Source organism: Triturus cristatus, chromosome 1_2 (assembly GCF_964204655.1).
Source record: "Triturus cristatus chromosome 1_2, aTriCri1.1, whole genome shotgun sequence".
Classification (NCBI taxonomy): Eukaryota; Metazoa; Chordata; class Amphibia; order Caudata; family Salamandridae; genus Triturus; species Triturus cristatus.
Genome location: NC_140580.1, coordinates 951868297 through 951887507, shown reverse-complemented (window position 1 = coordinate 951887507; position 19211 = coordinate 951868297). Strand labels below are relative to the sequence as shown.

General features: G+C 45.8%; 1 long non-coding RNA gene across 1 annotated transcript in view; it reads left to right on the top strand.

Moving 5' to 3' along the window:
* Positions 1 to 5563, top strand: part of LOC146868429 (uncharacterized) — a 36306-nt gene extending 30743 nt beyond the window's left edge. Inside the window, exon 3 of the long non-coding RNA XR_014966220.1 lies at positions 5178 to 5563. This is a non-coding gene — a long non-coding RNA (uncharacterized LOC146868429). The remainder of the gene's footprint in view (positions 1 to 5177) is intronic.
* Positions 5564 to 19211: the final 13648 nt, after the last annotated feature.

The following is a 19211-nucleotide window of genomic DNA, read 5'->3' as shown; positions in this document are numbered from 1 at the left end:
CTGTCAGTAGTGCTCTGCAGACATGTAAGTGATATGATTAAGGAACATAGTGAACTGTATAATCAGTCATAATCATCCGGGGTTTCAGTGACATGACACATGCACCGCAACCAGAGTAGCAACAGCAGCATCTGGCACTGACTGACAGCTATCTCGAGCAGTGTTAGGAGGAATATGCTGTGTTTCTACAAGCCTGCCTTGCTTCTAAATCCACTGGCACCCTGCACACCCCTCGCAAAACAGGGAAATACCCCAAAGACTCGAAATGGTGTCTGCATAAAGCAGACGATGTGAACGTGAAATCGAGCGCAGTTAACGGCGGCGTGTTCCAGGGTATTTTCTCAAGGGGGCTCACTCTTACCTCCCCTGTAAAGAAACGAGGGTGAGACTTAGCTGCTGCTGAAGCCGTGTGACTACAATTGAATGGATGGACACGGAGACAAAGGCTGACCGAAGCGCGGGCTTCGGCTCCAACGTACATCATCCAACCGGAGGGTTCCCTTTTCTCCACAGCTCATTGGAGAGACAGCCTGCAGCCTCCGGTTGAGTAGCCAATCGTTGCACACGCGGGCTATTTTCGAACGTGGAGCGGGAGCTTCAGCCAACCAGAGCAGCCCTCCGTCTTCGAGTGCATAATAGGGCTCTTGCCTGCAGAACTCCATTCTTCCTCGCTGGTACACCGGTACGATGTCTGAAAGGTCCGCGGGCCGCCAAGGAAGGCTTGCCGGGCCGCTGGCGGCCCGCGGGCCGTACTATGAGTAACCCTGATTTAGACACTTATTTACCCATTTATTCTTCCATTAACTTTTAGATATACATATATAAAAAATATTTATTTTTCAGAAAGACACATATTCACTGGATGATGTCATCAAAGATGTCATCAGTGATGTCATTTGAGATGTCATGAGTGATGTCATGAGTGATGTCACTGACCATGTCATGAGTGATGTAATATGTGACGTCATCAGCAGTGGATTGCGGTCGCGCGAGTTATAGTTAGCTGAACTAACTATAACGGGGGAATTTCAATGGTTTTGTACGAGTGAAATGTCCAGCTAACTATAACATGTGTGAAACCTATGTTTTTTTCAGTGAATTTGCAAGGTTTTTTAAATGCTAATTCCTAACTATAACGTGTGTGAAACCTATGGTTTTTTCAGTGAATTTGCAAGGTTTTTTAAATGCTAATTCCTAACTATAACGTGTGTGAAACCTATGGTTTTTTCAGTGAATTTGCAAGGTTTTTTAAATGCTAATTCCTAACTATAACGTGTGTGAAACCTATGGTTTTTTAAGTGAATTTGCAAGGTTTTTTAAATGCTAATTTCCTACTATAACGTGTGTGAAACCTATGTTTTTTTTAGTGAAATTGTAAGGTTTTTTAAATGCTAATTTATGTATGTATTATTATCTTTTTTATATATTTATTTTACAATAAACTACCTATGTATATAGTTATAGATTGACTGTATCCTGTAATATGGAATGGCTCAGCTCTTTTTTTAAAAATTTGGATAAAGTTGAACAGCATAGTTAATATCTTCTATAAACTTATAAACAGTTTAAAATGTTTTTGGTTTTTTTTAAGGGTTTTTCACGGTGCGCGCACCGTGCGCGCACCGGCAATTTTTTTTATTAAACAAAATGGTTTTTCTTGATTTACGAGGTACTTTAGGGACCCCCTGAGAAGGTCTAGGGGGTCAGGGAGTGTCTTCCCTGCCTCCTTTTCATTTTTTAGAAATCAGGTTAAAAGTAATTAATTTCTGATGCGTGCGTGCATCGTGCGAGCATACGTGCGAGCACCGTGCGCGCACCGCGCACCATTAATACATTTTTTTAATTTGTTTGGGGACCTTAGGGGTCTTTCATGGTCCCCCTGAGAAGGCCTAGGGGGTCAGGGACTCTCTACCCTGCCCCCTTTTCACATTCTCCACTTGTGTTATTAGCTCTCTTCTGCCTCTAAAACTCAAAATGGTGGCTGGGGGTGTGCGCACCCCGCGATTTTTTGAAAAAAAAAATGTTTTTTTCACCCTTCGGGGTCCTTCAGGGACCCCCTGACAAAGGCTAGGGGGTCAGGAATTCTCTACCCTGCCCGCTTTTCACGTTCTCCACCTTTCTTTTTCACTGTCACACACAAAATGGCGTCCTGATTTCGACCGATTGGAATGTTGATTGACATCTAACCACCAATCAGAATTACACTCGCGGACATTTGGTGCGCGCCCCGTGCGAACACCGTGCCCGCACGTTGCGCGCATATAGATATTTATGTACATTTAACTGCAATTTTCTCAGGAACTGCTGAACAGATTGACACCATATATGCAAAAGGCACATGCCTGACCTGAGGACTACCTCTTTGCCAAATTTCAAGTAATTCTGTTCAGCCGTTCGGGCTGTACCTTCGACTAAAGGTCCTACGGGAAAATGCATGGGGAAAACGCGTTTTGGGACCCCCCTTTTTTCTCAGCCCCCGCTTGACGAATCACCCCAAGACTTTCAGGGTAGGAGCTGAGCGGAGCGCCCCATTAGTTTTGAACATTTTACGAAGATAAGTCAACCGGCGCCAAAGTTATTCAAAATAGAATTTTCAGATTTCCTATGGGAACTCGGCCCTAACTATAACTATCTACTGGCGACCGCCAGTAGATAATATATATATATATATATATATATATATATATATATATATATATATTACCTACTGGCGGTCGCCAGTAGGTAGTTATAGTTAGGACCACGTTTCCATAGGAAATCCGCAACATTCTATTTTGAGTAACTTTGGCGCCGGTCGACGAATCCTCGCGAATTTTTCAAAATAGGTGGGGCGCTACGCTCCGCTCCTTCCCTGAAAGTCTCGGGGGGATTCGTCAAGCGGGGGCTGAGATAAAAGGGGGGTCCCAAAACGCGTTTTTCCCATGCATTTTTCCATAGGACCTTTAGACAGGGCTACAGCCCGAACGGCTGAACAGAATTACTAGAAATTTGGCAGAGAGGTAGTCCTCAGGTCAAGGAAGTGCCTTTTGTAGGTTTGGTGTAAATCTGTTCAGTAAATTCTGAGAAAATAGCCTTTAAATCAATATATATATCTGAGCCAGCTTACGATGTGCTTACGGTACGCTTACCGTACGCGTACGGTGGCGTGCGCGAGTGCGATTCTGATTGGCTCTTAGATCTTAGTAAACATTCGAATCGGCCGAAACCAGGAAGCGGCGGCCGCCATTTTCTCTCTCGCACTGAGAGTGATGTTTAAAATATAAAGCACAAAAACATGTAGAGGGGCTGTTTAGACAGCTCCCACACACATAGCAATGTTGAGGGAGTCCCCAAAGATCCCCCAAGGCCAAAAACAGAATTTTTATTTTTTCGCTAATTTCGCCGATTACGCTTACCGTACGCGTACGGTAAAAAATTATATAAAAAAAAAAATTATCCACACTCTCCCCACCCCGTGTGCAAATGGTGCCCGAAGGGCACCATTTGTGCATGGCTTATAACATATACGAAAAATTAAAATATTACCTTTCCAAACGAAGTGCATCATATGTCCTCCATGTGCGCACGGTGCGCGAAGCGCATCGTGCATACATGGCCCATCTAGCGTAACGTGGGCACGCGGTGCGCGTAGCGCACCGCGTGCCCACCGTGCGTGCACGGCACTAACTGCGTAAAGTGGGCGCGCGGTGCGCGAAGCGCACCGCGTGCTCACTGTGCACGCACGCTGCGCGAAGTGCACCGTGCGCGCACGGAACGAACTGCGTTAAGTGGGCGCGCACGCCACGAATGGCGTAAAGTAACTTAGCATTTAAAAAACCGTACAAATTCACTGAAAAAACCATAGGTTTCACACACGTTATAGTTAGGAATTAGCATTTAAAAAACCTTGCAAATTCACTGAAAAAACCATAGGTTTCACACATGTTATAGTTAGCGGAAATTTTACTGATAAAAAACCAATGAAATTCCCCCGTTATAGTTAGTGCAGGCAACTATAACTCACGCGACCGCAATCTTCTGCTGATGACATATGTGTCTTTATGAAAAAAAAATATTTGTAATATATGTATAGCTAAAAATGTATGGAAGAAGACATGGGCAAATAAGTGTCTAAATACAGTATTAGCATCAGCAGAGGATTGCGGTCGCGTGAGTTATAGTTGCCTGCACTAACTATAACGGGGGAATTTCATTGGTTTTTTATCAGTAAAATTTCCGCTAACTATAACATGTGTGAAACCTATGGTTTTTTCAGTGAATATATATATATATATATATATATATATACACATATATATATATATTTATTAAGCATATTTGTTAGAAAAAAGGCAAAATATTTTTGGGGAGCAAAATGTAAAGGATCTATCAGAAATGGATGAGGAAGTGTGTTGATACTCAGGTATTCGTTTAAATACTTGTCTATCAATGTATTTAATTAAATTATCATTCTTAAAATTGCAATGCATATTTGTTTAAAAACATGCAAAATATGTTTTTAGGGGTGAAATGTAAGAGATTAGGGGTAATGGGTGGGGAAGTGTATTAATGCTCAGGTATTAGTTTAAATACCTGTGTATTTATATATTTCATTCAAATATAATTATTACAAATTACAATGCATATTTGTTTATAAAATGCATAAGAATTTTTAGGAGTAGGATGTTATGGATCATGGGGTAATGGGTGGTTTTCCCCATAGAGGTGGTATCTAACCAGAATACCAACTTCATGTCCCTGTACATGAAGGCCGTGTGGATGGAGTGTGGAGTGAACAACAAATTCACCACCCCTTACCACCCCCCAGAGTAATGAGTTGGTTGAGAGATTCAACCGTTCCCTGAAAGGTATGATTGGGGGTCTGTCAGAACCCATGAGGCTTAAGTGGGAAGTCCTCTTGCCATAGCTTCTCTTTGAATTTTGAGCGGGTCCGCCGCTACTTATTTGAGCAGCAGATGGTGGAGCAGGAGGGGCTGGGCATTGGCGGCTCTACAAAGACATTGTTTCCTCTGAGGGAGAAAAAACTTTATTGATGGTATCAATGGCAGCGACCCACATGGGTAGAGACTTTTCAAACCACCCGTCCCAGAATGCAAGTTACTCACCTGAGTTTCATCTGTGTTGTGAAAATAAATGAGGGGATATACTGGTGACATGTGCTTGCCTTGATTCTTCAGATGCTGTCCGTGAGGAAGGGCGCACGCCCGAAACGCGTCGGACAGGAGGACGAGTGAGGATTATGCCCGTGGCATCTGCTTGTGCCTTTCAGCATGTCCTACCTGCATGTGCTGTCCCACCTACGGGTAACTCTTTTCCTTGCCATTTATTGTGGCCGACCCGGTCACGGGGCAGCACCACCGTGAAATTTGAGCGGGTCCGGCGCTACGTATTTGAGCAGCTGGTGGAAAAGGAGGGGCTGGGCATTGGCGGCTCTACAAAGACATTGTTTCCTCTGAGGGAGAAAAAACTTTATTGATGGTATCAATGGCAGCGACCCACATGGGTAGAGACTTTTCAAACCACCAGTCCCAAAATGCAAGTTACTCACCTGAGTTTCATCTGTGTTGTGAAAATAAATGAGGGGATATACTGGCGACATGTGCTTGCCTTGATTCTTCAGATGCTGTCCATGAGGAAGGGTGCACGCCCGAAACGCGTCGGACAGGAGGACGAGTGAGGATTATGCCCGTGACAGCTGCTTTTGCCTTTCAGCATGTCCTACCTGCGTGTGCTGTCCCACCTAGGGGTAACTCTTTTCCTTGCATTTATTGTGGCCGACCCGGTCACGGGGCAGCACCACCGTGAAATTTGAGCGGGTCCGCCGCTACGTATATGAGCAGCTGATGGTGGAGCAGGAGGGGCTGGGCATTGACTGCTCAACAAAGACATTGTTTCCTCTGATGGAGAAAAAACTTTATTGATGGTATCAATGGCAGCGACCCACATGGGTAGAGACTTTTCAAACCACCAGTCCCAGAATGCAAGTTACTCACTTGAGTTTCATCTGTGTTGTGAAAATAAATGAGGGGATATACTGGTGACATGTGCTTGCCTTGATTCTTCAGATGCTGTCCATGAGGAAGGGCGCACGCCCGAAACGCGTCGGACAGGTGGACAAGTGAGGATTATGCCCGTGGCAGCAGCTTGTGCCTTTCAGCATGTCCTACCTGCGTGTGCTGTCCCACCTAGGGGTAACTCTTTTCCTTGCATATATATATATATATTCATATATATATATATATATATATATATATATATATATATATTTACAAAGCATATTTGTTAAAAATAGCAAATATTTTTGGGGAGCAAAATGTAAAGGATCTATCAGAAATGGATGAGGAAGTGTGTTAATACTCAGGTATTCGTTTAAATACTTGTGTATCAATGTATTTAATTAAATTATCATTCTTAAAATTGCAATGCATATTTGTTTAAAAATATGCAAAATATTTTTTTAGGGGTGAAATGTAAGAGATTAGGGGTAATTGGTGGGGAAGTGTATTAATGCTCAGGTATTAGTTTAAATACCTGTGTATTCATATATTTAATTCAAATATAATTATTACAAATTACAATGCATATTTGTTTATAAAATGCAAAATAATTTTTTAGGAGTAGGATGTTATGGATCATGGGGTAATTGGTGGTTTTCCCCATAGAGGTGGTATCTGACCAGAATACCAACTTCATGTCCCTGTACATGAAGGTCATGTGGAGGAGTGTGGAGTGAACAACAAATTCACCACCCCTTACCACCCCCCAGAGTAATGAGTTGGTTGAGAGATTCAACCATTCCCTGAAAGGTATGATTGGTGGTCTGTCAGAACCCATGAGGCCTAAGTGGGAAGTCCTCTTGCCATAGCTTCTCTTTGCTTACAGGGAGGCACCACAGAAGGGGGTTCACATTAGTCCTTTAAGCTGTTGTACTTGCACCTCTCAGTTTAGTGAAGGAGAGCTGGAAGGACGCTCCTAGGAAGCCCTCCAGGATGAATTTCGCTACATACTGGCCTTCTGAAACTAGACAGCCTGCTTCAGGAAACCCCGCTCAGGCAAACCTGGAAGCAAGCCAGGAGGACATGAAACGTTGGTATGACCAGAATACCATTCTGGTTGTGTTTCATCCTGGTCAAAAGATGTGGGTGATGGAGCCCGCGGAGCCCCATGCTCTTCAACACAAGTTTTCTGGCCCATACTAGGTAAAGGAGCGCAAGAGTGATGTCACCTACCTGGTGGACTTGCAGACTCCAAGGAACCCCTTGAGCATCCTCAAACCGCAATTTGTGAGGTCTGAGTTAACAATGATCTTTGCTACTGATGATGTGGTGGAAGAGGAGAGGGAACCTCTTCCCGACCTCCTGTCTGCCAAAGAGCAGGATGGGTCAGTGGAAGGGGTAATCCTCTCCCCTACTCTAACCCTGGAGCAACAGAATGACTGCCACCAGTTGATGGGGCAGTTTGCCACTTTGTTCGCATTAACCCAAGGAGTCACCCATTGATGCACTCATGATATTGGCACTGAGGAAAGTCCACCTGTGAACCACAAACGTTACAAGCAGACAGACACAGTGAAGGCTAGCATCAAGGAGGAGGTGTCCAAGATGTTAGCTTTTGTGGTGATTGAGCTCTCCAGGAGCCCTTGGTCCAGCCCAGTGGATTTCGTTCCCAAAGCTGCTGCACCCGGTGCCACACCAGAACTGCAGTTCTGTGTGGACTACCGTGGGCTCAATGCTGTCACTAAGACTGACACCCACCCAATATCCCGAGCTGATGAGCTTAATTAATCGACTGGGAGCTGTCAAGTTCCTCAGTACGTTTGATCAAACGTCTGGGTACTGGCAGATTGCCTTGTGCGAGGTGGCCCAGGAGAGGTTAGAATTCTCAATGCCAGAAAGGCACTACTAGTTCCAGGTCATGCCTTTCGGGTTTGAAGAACGCCCCTGCCACCTTTCAGAGGTTGGTGAACCAGTTCTTGGCTGGGCTGGAGGATTTGAAAGCCACCTACTTGGATGATATTGCAGTGTTCAGCTCCAGTTGGGAGGACCACTTACAACACCTTTGGGAAGTGTTGAAGGCCCTGCAGAAGGCAGGCTTCACTTTTAAGGCCAGTAAGTGCCAGATAGGGCAGGGGTCTGTGGTGTACTTGGAGCATCAGGTAAGAAGCGGCCAGGTAGCACCACTACAGCCCAAGATTGAAACCTTTCTGGCTTGGGCACCCCCACCCCTCCCCAAGACCCAGACAGAGATGAGAGTTTTCTTAGGTCTCACCAGGTAGAACCGCAGATTTGTTGAGGGTTATGGCACAGTTGTTGCCCCTAGACAGAGGAATATATGTCGTTACTACGCATTCCGTTGCAACGCATGCCTTTACCACGCATGCGTTACAACGGAATGTTTTTTCTACGCATTGGCTTTACCTCGATTTTTCCTTTACCCCGCTTTTTCTTTTTTTGGGGGGAGACCTCCCCAAGCCCCCTTTCTTCTTTTTTTTGCCTTTTTCTCACGTCTTCGCCGACACTAAAAAATGACTGACACATTTTTTCGGATGAGGGAGAAGACGTTCCGTGATGACGTTGCTTGCGTGGTAAAGACGGTCGTGGAAGCAATACGCGTTGTGAAGACGTTTACGAGGTAAGTGTACTGTTGTAAACGTAACGCGTAGAAAGCCTTCGTGGTTAAGGCTGTTTCCCCTAGACAGAGCTGACATCAAGGAAGCAGCCACGCCAGATGATCTGGACGGAGGCATACCAGACAGATTTAGATACTCTTAAGGAGGCCATGTGCATGGCTCCCATGCTTGAGACTCCTGACTTCTCCAAGGAGTTTTTGGTTCGGACTGATGCCTCAGAGCATGGTGTGGGAGCTGTGCTTTAACAGCTGAAAGAAGAGGGACTAGATCAACCCGTAGCTTTCATTAGTAGGAGGCTACTTCCCTGAAACAGGGGTGGAGTGCAATTGAAAAGGAAGCTTTTGCTGTGGTCTTGGCGCTGAAGAAACTAAAACCCCACTTGTTTGTGACTTAGTTCCTGGTTGAGACAGACCACTCAGATGGTTAATGCAGATGAGGAGTGAGAACCCAAAATTGTTGAGGTGGTCCATCTCCTGACAGGGAATGGACTTCACAGTGGAACACCACCCTGGCACAGAACATGCCAATGCTGATGGTCTGTCCAGGCTCTTCCACCTTAGTGAAGAGAACTCCCATGCGGTTGGGTAGTTCTCACCACCATCAGCTGGGGGGGGGGGATCGTATTAGACCTGGCATCTTTAGCATGTTTATCCCCTGTCTTTTTGTTTCTGACTTGTTTTTGACTGTATGCTGCTGGTTTTAGAACTCTGGACACGTTGCCACTGCGTATCAGTGCTAGAATGCAAGAGCTCCATGTGTAAATTGTGATTGCTTCTCCATGATTCGCATATTTTATTTACTGGTAAATGCGTAGTAAAGTGCACTGTGTGTGCCCAGGGCCTGTAAATCAAATGCTACTAGTGGGACTGCAGCACTGATTGTGCCACTCACATGAGTAGCCCTGCATCTCAGGCCTGCCACTGCAGTGTCTATGGGGGAAGTTTTAAACTGCCATGTTGACCTGTCAAGTTCACTCACTTGTCAGGCACAAAACTTCCCCTTTACTACATATAAAGCACCCCAAAGGTAGGGTCATGGTAGCCCCATGGACAAGGTGCAGTATATTTAAAAAGTAGGACATGTGCTGGTGTGTGTTACATGTCCTGATAGTGAAATACTGCAATTTTTCACTCTTGCAAGGACTATCTCTCCCATATGTTATCATTCGAACTACCTTGTAGCCTCTTACAAGTGTAACTTCCAATTGGGAAGAGATAGGGAAGTGTAGTTTGGGATCCCTGCTTGATTGAGGAATCCACAGTTGAGGGAGGGTGACAGTTGGGCTTTCACTCTAGACAGTCACCCAAAGGTATCTGAGGTGTGCCCTGCATATTCTGATAGCCCATCACCAGGCTGATGGGTCTTTCTGAGCTAGATGGGTAGGAGGAACTGTCACTGACACCTGAATAGGGCTGTGCTTGTCATCGCTACATCTGTTCCCACCCCCAGTAGTGTATCTGGAACCAGGTTAGGAAAAGGCAGGGTCTTCTGCATTACAAAGACTTTCCTTTGAAGTTGTCCTACTACAAAGGCAGAAACTGGGATAAATACTGGAGCTGTGACACCATAACTTCAGAACACTTCTAGACTAAGAGGACATCCCACCAAGAAAAAGAGCTGGAGAAGCTGTCAGGAGAGACTACCACTTTGCTGTATGCTTTGCTGTGTTGGTTCTCCAAGGGCTTGTGTGTGCTTGCCTCCTGTTAAGAAGTTTCAGGGCTATCAACATTTCACCTGCAACCCCTTAACTCCTCTGCTGGGAGCTCTGACCTACCAAGTGGTACCAACTCCAGTTCTGGGCCCTTGGAGGTGGTTTAGCTGCAAAGAACTGAGAAAATCCATGCATTGATCTTCAGCGCCTGTTTTTCCTGATGCAGCACCACCGTGAGCCCAGAAAACCAACGAGTCACCGAGGACCAGCCAAAGAATTGACGCAGTGCCTGCCATGTGGCTGAAAGATCGCCGCAGCCAGAGTCCTGAGCACCGTATTTCTGACGTCCAAAGCACTTGTCCTGACTCCGACACAGGCCCAGGGCTGGACTGACCACCGGGCATTTTTTGCTGTGGTGGCAGGGTGGGGTCCAGGTTCACTGCAGAGGGGACCATTTTATTGCTGGGTAGCTGTAGGTGCTTCCAAATGAACAATGCAAAACAAATAGCTTTAAAGCCTACTTTTTAAAACATTTGTTTTGCATTGTTTGTTAAGGAAAGCCCGGTAGCCAGCCCGGCCCTGCACAGGCCCTGCTGCGTGCTGAAGAAATCGATGCCTCACCTGTCATGCGGCTGGAAAAATCAATGCAGCGCCTGTTTTGCCACCCTGGAATCGACCCAGCGCATCCGGATTTTCGACGCAATGCACCTGTGTGCCCAGTTCTTCATCAACATAGTCCAGCAGTAAGGAACCAAGGCCATGTGTCCAGAGATCAACATCACCTTCCCTTGCAGTACAGAATCAGTGCATCACCTCCCCTGACATAAGGAATCGACGTATTATAATGAAAAATAACAACCTTGGCAATCATAAAAGATTAAGCTAATTGTGTGTCACAAGGTCAAAAAGAGAAAACTGAAAACAACAATGACCGTGAAAAAATATATGTGCTTGTTTTATTAATTTCCATCATTCATGAAGAGTTGCATAAAAACATCATAATGTTCTAAATATGTCTAAACTAAAATCATAACATTCATAAAAATGACAATATATATAAAATAGTAAACAATGTTGTGGCGTGACTGTTTGCTATTCGACGCGCGTTTCGGCGTGAGTTACGCCTTCGTCAGGAGAGAGACACAATTCCTGTGCTTCAGAGTAAAACTACTGGAGATCAGAAGACTGAAAATGTCCTCAAAGGGTAGATGCCTAGACGGCGTTGTGTTGATCCAACCGTAAGTTCTGCAACATATATTTGATGCGTAACAATGCTTCATAGATTAGAATTATAGATGAATCAGAAAACTGTCAAATCTCATTGGATGTGAGATCCTATCTTATAGACAACTATTTGCAGTCGCTTGAATGGCGAACTTGTCTCATATATTTTGTAAGTTTCTATAAGGTTCGATATAACCTCAGTAAAAATGTTCTTTGTGCATTAAAAATCTCATGTAAATTTGGCAGCAGGATAACCTTTGATGACAAGATAGAGGAATCGACGTATTGCCTCCCCTGCACTACAGTAATGAATCAATGCATCACCTCCCCTAGCAGTAGGGAATCGACGTATCACTTCCCCTGGGAGTAAGGAATTGAAGCATCGCTTCGCGCTTCCGATGCCTCATCTACCCTGCGCCTGTTTTCTTCTTTGAATTAGGCGCATCCCTGGTACTTTGTCATAAAAGTCATGCAAACATACTTTCCTTTGGATTGAACTATTTTAAATCTTTTTAAAGTATTTCTTTGCTTGTGTATGTTGGATTTTTGTTGTTGTGGTCTTGTTTTATTCAGATAAGGATTGGTTATTTTTCTCAACTGGCGTGGTATCCATTTGTAGTGGGTTTTCACTGTGTTACTGTGTGTGTTTTGCACAAATACTTTACACATTTCCTCTGAGATAAGCCTGACTGCTCGTGCCAAGCTACAAAGGGGGTAAGCAGGGGTTATCTTAGATGTGTGACTCTCTTACCTTGACTAGAATTAGGGTCCCTACTTGGACAGGGTGCAACCCTCTGCCAACTAGAGACCCCCATTTCTAACAGTTGGCTTTTGAAGCTCAACTCCTGGACATGGAGAAACAGAGAAAGGATATGGGCCTATGACTCATCTCTGATGGCAGCAATATCATAACTAGGGATAGAGAGAAATCTGTTGACCATAAACTCCCCAAACGAGTTGTCCCTAAATATGCAGAGGGTGATGATATCACCAAGTTGTTTACTGATTTTTAGAGAGCTTGCATCAGTAGAAAGGTGCCCAAAAAGAACTGGAGCTCTCTCTTCTGGGAACTGTTCTCAGGAAAATTCAGGGATAAACTTCTGACACTGAATGAGACAGATGCTGATTCTTATGACCTAATGACGGGTACCCTGATTGACGGCTTTAGACTACCACTGAAGAATACAGGATTAAATTCAAGGAGACTCAAAAACCCCAGAGTGAGTCCTGGATTGAATATGTAAACTTTTTAGTGAAAGAAATAGATGGTTGGTTAATAGTTAATGTGCATGACTATGATGGGTGTTACCATTTAATCATGAGAGAACATCTGTTTAGTAATTGTTGCAATGAGAAGTTACATCAGCACCTGGTAGACCTTGGTTTACTTTCTCCTCAAGAATTGGGGAAGAAGCCAGACCACTTGATCAAAACATGGGTAACCAAAACTGCCACCGGTGGGGGTAACCAAACAAAAGAGGTCAAAAAGACCCCCCAAGGGAAAGATGGTGACTAAAAAGATTAAAACAAAACGTCTTCTAAAGGCCTCCAAAAACCTGCTCAAGAGGGAGGGTCCAGAAACTCTTCACAGCCTTAGGGTGGGTTCCAGGGGAAGAACTAGGATCCCAAAAAGGCTTGGTTCATTATTGCAAGGCTGTTGGACCCCAAACTGGAGATCCTAGCTATAAAAACAAAAAGAATGCCTCTAGCACACCTGCAGTAAATGCATTAGTAAGTCTCCAGATGGGATCACAGGTGAGCCCTGACTATGTCAGAGAGCCTGCTGAGGCAACTCTAGTCACATGGGGTGGAGTGGATATAGCCACCCTGGCTGTCTGGCCCAGTAATGTGAAAAAATTACTAACCCTGGGCGTGACACTACGCTTCGCCCACGTAGTGTACATAGCGCTGCCTGCTTCGCAGTTTTCGAAGTAGGCGAAGCAGGCAGCGCTACGCACACGCCAGGGCGAAGCGTATCTGCCTGCCGCCCACCACCCGCCTCCCGCCCTCCTTTCCGCGCATGCGCATTTCTCGCAAGAAGTTGGAAACCAGGAAGAGGGAGCCCCGGAGACGCCGCGCTTCAGGTAAGTGTCTTTACTTTTATTTATTATAAATTCAGGGTATGTTTTAAAAGGAGGGCGGGTGGGAGGCGGGTGTCGCGTATTGGGGATACGCGGAGCGCGTAGTGTGCGTAGATTTGGGCACACTACGCGCTGCTTCACGTAGCCCCACTACGCCCACCCTTAAAAAATACAGACAATAGCCACATATAAAGGAGGTTAGAGTTGTAGCTCTGTGAGATAGTGATGCCAATGTCACCATGGTGACTGAGTAATTGGTGTCCTCAGACCAGTTCTTGCTTGGAGAGACTTATACATCCTTCAATGCTGACAATCAGGCTTAGTTGCATCCAATGGCATTGGCACCTTTAGAATGGGGATGGGTTACTGGCCACAAAAGGGTGGTGGCATCTTCTGCAATTCCTGCACAGTGTCTGCTTGGCAATGATTTGGAGTCCTCAGCATGGACTGAGGTAGAGAGAAACACTGATGCTGCCATGCTGGGTATAGTTGAATGGGTGTGTGTACAAACAAAAGCACAATGTAGAACACAGGGTAAAAATGAAGTGTTGGAGCCTGAAATTATGGACCAACCTTTCAAGAGAAAGGCCAAGAAGTCTAGGAAGTCCACTTCTCTACAGGAGCCAGATCAAGTCACCTTTCCTCACGGAGAAGACTTGTCAGCCCCAGAGGGAACTGAGCCCCAGAAGCCTGAGGAATTACATGGTAGAGCTGTTGGACCCAGTGGGACCCTCTAAGGGAGATCTGTGGCAGGGGAAGATAACCTGTCCCACTCTTGAAAGCCTGAAGCAGCAAGCTACTAATCAGGAAAAGAGAAGTGTCAGTGGTTCCCACAGCACCTATTGGGAGGAGAAGCTCCTTTATACTGAGGCCATAGGCCCTAAACCTGGTGCCACAAGAAGAGAAGTAGTGCCTCAGCAGATTACAGAGTTTCTCCTAACATTGCCCCACGCCATTCCCCTAGCTGGGCAGCTTGGCCAAACTAAATCTTGGAGTAGGATGGTGAACCACTTCTACTGGCCAGGGATGTCCCAGAAGGTGAAGTAGATTTGTAATTCCTGTGCCATCTGTCAAGCCAGTGGCAAGACAACTAGGCACCTAAAGGCCCCATTAATGGCACTTCCAGTGGTTACGATACCCTTTTAGAGGGTTGGAATTGACATTTTTAGTCCCCTTGACCACATCAGAAAACCAATTTATACTGGTGGTAGTGGATGATGCCACCAGGTATCCTGAGGCCATTCTTCTGATGATTAGCACTTCCCCTGCAGTGGCTAGGGCCCTCCTTGGTATTTTTGACAGGGCTGGGTTCCCAAAGGAGGTAGTATCAGACAGAGGTATTAATGTCATGTCTGCATACTTAAAAACACATGTGAACTGTGTGTAGAGAGACTTATAAGTTTACTACCCCATACCATCCGCAGACAAAAGGGCTTGCTGAAAAGTTTAACAAGATCCTATAAGCTATGATTGGTGGACTCCCTGAAAAGCTCAGAAGGAGATGGGATGTTTTTCTACCATGCCTGTTTTTTGCTTACAGAGAGGTACCACGGAAGGGAGTACGGTTTTACTCCTTTGAACTTCTGTTCTGTCATACAGTTAGGGGACCATTGCGTCTTGTGAAGGAAGGATGGGAGGTGCCTCTCAAAGACCCTAAGCAGGATATTGTGGATTATGTGCTTGGCTTTTGTTCCAAGATGGCTAAGTATGTGAAAAAAGCAAACAAAAACCTTGAGACCAGCCAAGAAGTCCAGAAGCTCTGGCATGACCAAAAGGCTGCCATAGGGGACTTCCAACCAGAGCAGAAGAAATGGGTTTTGTAGCCTGTGACTCCTAGGGCCCTCCAGCACAAATGGACTGGGCCCTCTCCTATCCTTGAGAAAAAAGGGGAGGTCCCCTACTTGGTGGACCTTAGCACTTGTAGGCACCGCAAGAGGGTCATCCATGTGACCCACCGTAAACCCTATAGTGACAGGGCTCAATTAACCATGGTCATGGTCACAGTTGAGGATCAGGAAGCAGAGTAAACCTCTATCTAACCTCCTCTCACCCAACCCTAAAGATGGGTCAATGGAAGGAGTGGTCTTGTCAGACACCCGCACTGCCCATCAGCAGACTGATTGCAGGCAAGTCCTAAATCAGTTTTCTGAGCTCTTCTCCTTGACCCCTGGTCAGACTAACTGGTGTAGACATGTTGTGGACACTGGTAACAGCCCACCTGTCAAAAATAAAATCTACAGGCAGTCTGATCATATCAAGGAGAGCATCAAGGTTGAAGTAAGTAAGATGCTGTAATTGGGTGTCATTGAACCCTCAAGAGAGTCCCTGGGCCAACCCAGTTGTTTTAGTCCCCAAACCTCACTACCAGGGTGGAAAGAAGGAAATGAGGCTTTGTGTGGACTACAGGGGCCTTAGAGCTGTGACAAAAACTGATGCACATCCAATTCCTACGGCTGAGGAGCTAACAGACAGGTTGGGGCAGCAAAATATCTCAGTACTTTTGATCTCACATTAGGGTACTGATAGATAGGTCTGACCCCTGAGAAAAATCTGCATTCTCAACCCCTGATGAGCACTATCAGTTTACTGGGATGCCCTTTGGTAAATAAAATGCCATTTCCACCTTCCAAAGGCTGGTGAACAAATCCTTGCTGGGCAGGAATCCTTTAGTGCAGAATATCTTGATGATGTTGCTGTCTTTAGCTCCACCTTTCAGGATCCCCTGATCCGCCTTGGGGAGGTCCTGGGGGCTCTGCAGAGTGTAGGCCTCGCTATCAGGGCAAGCAAGTGCCAGCTAGGACAGGCCACAGTTTTATACTTGGGCCACCTTGTAGGTGAAGGCCAAGTTCAACCCCAACAACCCAGGATCCAGACCATACTGAACTGGGGTGGCTCCAACTACCCAGACTCAAGTCAGGGCATTCCTTGACTTGACTGGGTACTACAGGAGTTTTGTGAAGGGATATACATCCATTGTGGCCCCTTCATAGAACTGATCTCCAAGAAGATGCCCAAAAAGGTTAACTGAACAGTGAGCTGTCAAAAGACTTTTGACACCCTGAAAGAAGCAATGTGCTCAGCACCCATTTTAATAAGCTCCAGATTTTACAAAGCAGTTTATAGTGCAGACAGATGCTCCTGAACATGGGATAGGAGTGGTCTTATCCCAGACCAATGATGATGGCCATTACCAACCTGATGCTTTCATTAGTAGGGGGCTTCTCCCCAGAGAGCAGCGCTGGTGTGCCATTGAGAGGGCAGCCTTTGCTATGGTTTGGTCCCTGAAGAAGTTGAGACCATACCTGTTTGGTTCTTACTTCCATGTCCAAACTGACCACATACCTCTCAGATGGCTTATGCAAATGAAAGGTGAAAACTCCAAACTGCCACGGGAATGGACTTTACAGTGGAACACAGACCTGGGACTGACCATGCTAATTCAGATGGTCTTTTCATGTTCTTCTACTTAGAAGATGCAGACTCTCTAGGGAAAGGTTAGTCTTATCCTCTTTTGTTAGGGAGGGGGATTAGGAAAGTGTCTCTTTTGACATGATTAGCCTCCACTTTTCGCCTGGTGCATGATGTGATTTTGAATGAAAGTGCACTGGGTCTCTGCTAATGAGGTTCCCAGTGCCAGATCTCTTTTCTAAAACTGTACCACGATTGGCACAATTTCAGCAACCCATGTATGTCCCAAGTAAATGGTACCCCTGGTACCTAGGACATTGGCATTAAAGAGGGTCCACTAGAGCTGCAGCACAAATTATGCCCCCCTAGGAACACCTCACCAAGACCATGCAAACTGCCATTGCAGGCTGCCTGTCTTGTTGCAGAGAAACCAGAAGAGTCAACATGGCACACAGTCCTGTGTGCCATGGCCACAGACACTGCATGAGGTATAGATAAGTCACCCCTACTGCAGGCCTTACAGCCCAATGCAGGGTGCCCTATATCCCCTGTGTGGACATAACTGCACGAGCAGATATGGCTCTACAATATCTAAGTCCATTGTTGGATAGTGTAAGTGCCCAGGGACGCTATAGAGGGTACATAGGCTGGTTACTTGTCTTTATGGGTTTCCTAGCACCATGATGGCTTCACTGTACTCTAAGATGTTTGATACTAGACATCTTGTCTTAATAAATGCTCCCTAATGCCGGTTTTGCCTTTATTAATAAATGCATACAGGGGTCACCTTAGAGGGTCCTATAAAAACCTACAAAACACTGGTGTGGCCTTTGAATAGTCTTAGCCAGCCTGCCACCACCAGACCTGTTTCTGACATCATGGGGTGAACAAAGCCTGCTCTGGGTGGAGGTGCTTCACATCTTCCCCAAGTTGTAATGGCATTCCAGGGTGGGAAGCTTCAAAGGCGATGCCACTTTTGAAATGCGACCCAGGCGTCTCCAGATAGTGTACGAACCAACCCCTCCTGTCCGGCTCCGCATTTGACAGGAGGTTAGGCGGGAAAATTAGATAGAATAGGTTGAAAGGGCCTGGCCCATAAGTTCTAGATCTTTTCTAGAGTCACAATCCCATGGTTCTTTTTCACAGCATGAAAGAGTAGAGGGGAAAAATAGTTTTTATTAAGGCCAATCAATGAAACAATGATCCTCGGGGACACATAGTAACTGCAGACAACTACATAAGGATAAGTTTGATTTTTTACAAAGTCAGAAATCATTGAACATAAAGACACCTCTATAGGAGAGTGTAGAAATACATTGGAATTAGCATGTAGCAAATCTACGTAACCAAATAAGATGATGTAGCTTGAATAATACAAATAATTCAAGAAGCAAAATGCAGTGGATCAGAAAGCATGAGTCCAAGTTTCCCTGCATCGAGATTTGATGAGTGAAAAGCATTAATCTATCCCCACACTAACACTAAAGTGACATCCCTACTTAAGCATTTTCAGGAAGGAGGGTAAAAGGTGTCAGCATGTGGAGTCTTCTTAAGACGTCTCTCCACCAGTGATGGGTCAAATACCATAAAGCTACTAAGACAGAGCTTAGTTGCGCAGCTTTTCCGCTGCAGCGAGGGAGCGAGGGAGCTGACTACAATCCCCAGACGCCCCAGCCGGTCGCCTGTAGCGACGCGGCCCAGAGCGCCCAGGAGGAGCTAGAAATTGCGGCACTGCCTCCCGCAGCGCGGGACGCGCGCGGGCAGCGCCCGGGCCAAGCCCGGGCCAAGGGCGGGCCTGTCCTTGCCCGTCGCTGACTGGACTGGGCAACCCCCCTAGTGTCGTATCTCCAGCATATGCCTTAAGGTACTGTATAAACTTTTTATATTTGTTTTATTTGTTGGAGAGTTACTGCTAAGGACATATTGTGGGAGTTATACAGATTGCTGGCTTCATTCGTCTTGTTCACTTCTTGCCTGACCTGTGAAGCCCACAGCGCCCCAACCTGTCTTTGTGACCCTTTGCTTCCATTATGCCAGCAAAAGATACTAAAGGGAAAGCGCCCAACGTCCAATTTACTGGAACTATGGACCAATTCATCACCAAGGTTAACTGTGTTATCGACCAGGAAATCACGTTGCTGGAACGCCGCGTATCGCAGGATCTCGCGGTGGCTAGGAGGTCCTCTATGGGCCATATTCCCAACGTGTGCACCCCTAT